This window comes from Phodopus roborovskii, unplaced genomic scaffold, assembly GCF_943737965.1.
Source record: "Phodopus roborovskii unplaced genomic scaffold, PHOROB, whole genome shotgun sequence".
Lineage (NCBI taxonomy): Eukaryota > Metazoa > Chordata > Mammalia > Rodentia > Cricetidae > Phodopus > Phodopus roborovskii.
Window position 1 is genome coordinate 25,063,721 of NW_026126540.1, and position 6,000 is coordinate 25,069,720.

Genomic DNA, 6,000 nt, shown 5'->3' on the forward strand with positions numbered 1-6,000 from the left:
GGTTGGATCTTCTCTGAAATACACAGCCTGGCCAATTGGTTCAGACACAATAATTTGAAAACAAGATACAGTGGGATGCTTTGTATAGCAGGTTTGGGATGTGCAGATACAGACAGGCTATTTGTAATACCAATGTGTGAAAAATATTTGAGTGGTACTCACCATGCCACAAGAATGCTGAATCATAATTCAAATATCAGAGAGAGAGAGAGAGAGAGAGAGAGAGAGAGAGAGAGAGAGAGAGAGAGGAGAGAGGAGAGAAGAGATGAGACCAGTATGGAATAACTTGACTTCAAAGTAAAAATTGTTCCTTATCAAGGTTTAACTATAAAATTATGTGTTTTGTGAACTCACAGGCAGGATGGGGCAGATTTGTATAAGGACACACTGTTGCCCTGTTTATTCCGTGAGACTCATAAACTACATTGTGATTGCATATGACTAACCATTAGGAAACACGCAGCCCATAGAAGAATTGGAAGATGCCATCTGGTGGGAGCTATGATTTGATTCCTGAGGACTTAACCAGTAGCTTGAAGTCCCACTCAGAAACTAAAACCAGGATTCCAGATATTACTAAGTCTAATTCAGGTGAAAAGAAAATGGATCAGATCAGTCAGTATGCTGGCTAATTTGTGACAACTTGACAGAGCCTAGAATTATTCTGAAAGAGGAAATCTCCCACTAGATTGGCTTGTGGGCAATGGTGCATTCCCCAAATGATAATTGATGTCAATGGCAATCAAAACTCATGGTGGGCAGTGCCACTCCTACACTGGTGGTCCCGGGTAGTAGAATAAAGCAAGCTGAGAAACTCAATAAGCAGCACTCAACTGTGGCCTCTGCCTCGGTTCCTGCCTCTGGGTTTCTTCCCTGATTTCCTGCCCTAACTTCCCTCAGTGATTGATTACAAAGAGTAAAATGAAATAAACCATTTCTTCCATCAGTTTCTTTTATCACAGCAATAAAAAAAAATAAAACTATCACAGTCAGTAAAATCAGACCCAACATTGCAGTAAATACTCAGTAAATGTAAAGTAATGCATATATGGTCTGACTCAAGCAGAGGAAGAAAGAAATAGATTCTTCAGGTTCATCATATCCAGATCAAAAACAGTTTATTTAATAATTCTCTTATGCTTAAATCTTAATTGAGTTACTCTATGTACCAACTATCATTGCAGGCAATGAAGACACAGTGGTGAACAAAATATACACTTTGCTCAAGCAGCTGCATTCTAGTAGGCGTGGGTCACAGCAGGCTTCTAGCATGAAGATATTCAGTTTTCCTGCTGTGTAATAAGGACCTATGTAGGTTTAATAAGGTGAAGGATAAGCGACAAGACTGAGCAAAAGCTTAGCTCTAGTTTTGCTAGATTTGATGATGGTCAGAGACACATCCTCCTGTACAGACCTGTATCCACAACGGCAAGAACAACCCATCACAGCACAGGATCACATTGCTAATGATAGGTGGATTTCTTTCCCCACTTCCCATGTCCCCATACTCACACCTTCATGGGGATATATGTAGCCCAACCCATTTCTTGGTAGTACCTAGTTGGATTCATGTTACAACATTTTAGTTTCTAAAAGTTGGTGGCCACTTCTACAGATTTTGATAAATTTACTAGATACAGACAACATGGTTCCCTTTCTCGAATTTTAGCATGTACATGTATATGACATATATATGCTTTAAAATATCTTTAGTGTGATTTTTGGAGACACCACATTTTAGGAAGAAATATACTTCTAATATTGCAATAAACTAGAATGAGGAAATATATAGCTTATATAAACCCACTTTCTATAGCCCTTTCATCTTGCGAGTATTTTCCTGACAGAACAGTTGAGGGAATTTCAAAAATAAAATACTAAATGTGCTTATGATTATGGTGATGGTGATATAATGAACTAGTCAGTTCCAACTTCATTTTTATGCTCAGCTTTGTCAAGAATGGGCACAGCATTGGTGATGTTGGGAAAGCAGCAGTATCATGTTCTTGCTGAAAGGTGGTACCATTGATCCATAATCAATGGGTGGGATGGTGCAGTAGTATCCTCACTGTCAGCCAGAGCCAGGCATCCCTCTGACCCTGTCAGCAATGTCCAAGCACTCAACGACACTGTCCAAAGGAATATGTCACCATGGAGCTCCTTAGGAAAGCTGAGGTGATCCTTCATGATAGCATTGAGGAGAGTTTCTTGAATGATATGAGGCTAGATGCCCAAGAGACAAAGTTAGAATAATAACTTCATTACATACAGTCAACCACCATTCATTCATATTTACAGAAATTTCCATTAGCTAATCCAGTTTATACAAATTATTCTTTTTACACTACAGTTCCCAAATCTCTTAAAATGGATTCTACCACTGCATAGATAGTCACAAGCTGTTTGTTATATTTGTTTTAATTTCCCATTGCCAAATTAACACAGAGTCTCAGTGTTTTATGTTTGACTTTACCTTAAACTTCTCTGTAGTATTTTGTTCTCTTGAAATCACTTCCCTGCTGTCTCCCTCCTCTAGATCCCCCTGACTTTATACAACCATTACATAAGAACACATTGCGGTAATTTTTAGAGTTGATGTCTCTCTCTCTCTCTCTCTCTCTCTCTCTCTCTCTCTCTCTCTCTCTCTCCCACCCTCCATTCTTCCCTCTCTCTCCTCTCTTTATATCACATACATACACATTTACTTAATGATTTAGTTTTTTTCAGTAATTTATCACTATTCAGTAATACATCATTAGAAGAATCAAAACAGACCAGACACATCAGTGCATTTGAGCCTCCCATGTTTATCTATTCTTCTGAGTAAACCACTACTTTCCCTACAATCCATGGTCCATGGTATTTATTTTCTGACTTCCCAGTTGGCCCCGCTGTTGTCACACCTTTCTCTCCTCCCTGTGGACCCTTGCTACCTCTAAAATCCCATTAGCTGTACCTGGGTGTCCAGTTTCTGCCCTTGTACAGAGATGGGGCCAACACCTCTGTTTCTGACAAGTACTGCTGATCAAGACACTGATCTTACCTGGTCCATCATCCCCAACAAAAACAAGAGACAGGATTGGGATTCACCATCCCTTAGGCTCACTGTCACCCAAAGACACTGACCTAAGAGACAAAGACTTCTCACTTGTGGGCATTACACAGATCCTAGTTACTTGAATGCTGGTCTGCCTCACTCTGCTTTCAGTCACTCACGAAAAGGATTTGTATCTTATTCATTTGTGAGTCCTTGTCTCCCAGGGCAGCCAGTGTTGTATAAGGTGAAATCAGTGACTGTATGGTGAGTGTATAAATGGACCAATAAAACAGAGAACTGGCATGCCTACCCTACAGCACACACACACACACACACACACACACACACACACACACACACACACACAAAGGGCTGGTAGTGGCACCAGATAAGGACTTTCTAAGACTCTTCTAAAAGGCACCTGTTCAGGGAGAAACAGGGAGCTTGGAGCTGGAAGGAAGGAAATAAAAAGCTTCCCCCTCTTCGGAAATCTTCATCTCACAAAGCCTATTCCCTCCACCCACCACCTGACATTGAGATTGGGGCCTGAGAGAAGATCACTTTGAACCAAAGAAACCAACTCACGAATACCGCGGTGGTCAGCCCATTGGTCTCTTAACACTCAAACTTTGGCACATCTTTCCCCAGTTACTGTATTCTCTATCAGCCACTGTGCCGAATTCCTGGCGCAGAACCACCTAGTGGCCACCTGAGGCCGGTGTTCCTCATTCCTTCCCTGGAAATGGTTCTTGACTGATCTAGTCATCTCCCTGGGCACAGTAACACCAGAGAGTGAAAATTGGTGGAATGAGTTTTTTGTTTTTCGTTTTCTAAGGAAATGGACACACTAGCAGGATAAAGTATTTATAACATAGACAACAACAATATTATGACTGCAGAGCGTAAGTGGTACATAATTACTTAACAAGGACCACAAACTCATAACACATTAAGGCACACAAAATATTTCCTATTTTTGAAAATTCTATAAAGGACAAAGACAACAATGTAAAAGGATTATAAACTGTCTTAACTACAGTTTTCACCTATATTTAACTCCCTTAGTAGTGTAGGCTTCTGGGTAATGGAAATGTGAGTAGGGCGGTGTGCTCATGGCAGTGGGGGAAGGCGCCAAAACCTTCACAAGTGATTCCATTTGACAGACTAGTAGCTACTGGGGAAAATCACTGAAGTATTTTAAAGTGTATGTGTTCTTCTTTAGATATGTGGGAATTAAAACCTGCCTGGATGCCCAACAACATCCATAAAATAATGCAGGAAGAAGGAAAAGAGGGAGAGGAAGAAAGGGGAAGAGGATGTGGAGTGAAGGGAAGAGAGATGATGGAAAGAGAGGAGAGAGAAGTGGGGGAAAGAAGGACCAGGGTGAGGGGAAAAGGAAAAGAAAAAGAAGGGCTGCGAGAGCAGAGGGAAGGGAGAGACTGGGAGAGGGAGGGAAAAGGAAGGAAGAGAAGTAAGGGGAATGGGAAGGAGAAGAGAAAGGGGGCACTGGTGGGGAGCTAGAGGGAGGAAGGAAGCCCAAAGGGAGGAGGGAAGCACGGTCCCAGGAGAACTGACGTTTTACATCTAGGTTGTCTAGGGAAGCAGACCTAAGCAGGAAGGTGACGTGGAGGTTCTTGTAGGCATTAGAAGACTGTTGCTGGCATGTCTATGGCGAGCCCATCACCTCTTATGGGCAAGTCAGGGGACCGGAGGGAACTCTGAGGACCCTTTGGTGAGGAGCTCCTTTGGTGGTCAGTGGCACCTAGGAATCTAATGGCCCTGCATGTGCACTTACCCTGTTAGGAAGTTTTATTAAGGGAGTCGTGGCTTCTATCTTCTAATACCATTTTAAATTAAATAATTAAGTTAGAAAGAGGAAAAAAAGGAACCTGTTCTCATTTTAAATTTGGAGAATATTTTTACCAGTTTTTACTCTTAAAAGGTCCCAAATGACAGCCAAGACTTCAAGAAACCACAGCTGTTCCCTGAACTATGATTTCATTAATTTCAGGACCAATTTCCTCAGGTGAATTGTCCCAACAGTAATCATTCAACATCTTTGTGTCTCTCAACCCCTCACACAGCAGTGTTAGCAGGAAATGACAACACGGACCTGTATTGTCACACATTTTTTTTCAGTATACTCAGTGGTATGTGGAGTCCAAAAATAGCTCTCATAGTTATTTTGCATATCCTAGAGTAGGAGGACTCTGATGACGCAAGAAGTCAGTTGAAACTCCTCGCCTGCAACTACCACTAAGTGTGAGCTAATGGCTCCTCCCCTTAATCCCTGGAGCAGTCTGTGGAGGGCAGTGTGACACAGGAAAGCTGGGCTCAAACAGGGTGGTGCTACTTCCTCTATTACTATAATCACTGCTTTCTTGCCTAAATAAAAGGGTTGTAGATAAGAATAAAGGGTAATGACAAAGAAAACATGAGCTAGACTGCAATAAAAAATAATTAACTACAGGACAGAGAGGAGGCAAGAAAAGAAATTAGACCTTGTTGAGCATATCTTGTCTGTTGGTTCATGTAAATGTTATGTTCATAAACAAAAATAAAATTGATAACGTTTCTAAATGCCAAAATCAAGCTAAAACAACTGGAGTTAGAGGTACTATATCAAGTTAATATACATAGGAAAAAACAATTGTCTGAAGCAACTTTAAAATATGTGTACTATACTTCTTTATTTAAAGGACCAAATAAGTCTCAGAGAAAACCAAGTATTGAATGATCTTATCAATAATACTAATGCCATTGTCATTTAGAAAACAATACAGCTTTATTATAGAGTAAATAAAATATACCATGTCCCAATATAACATGACATAAGAGAATCTAACAAATACACGTTCTGAAAGACTAAATTTTAATTCAAAATATTATTAATTAATATTTTTTCCTTAAAATATATTTGTAGCTGTTCACTAAAAAGATCTAACAATACTTTTAAAAATAGC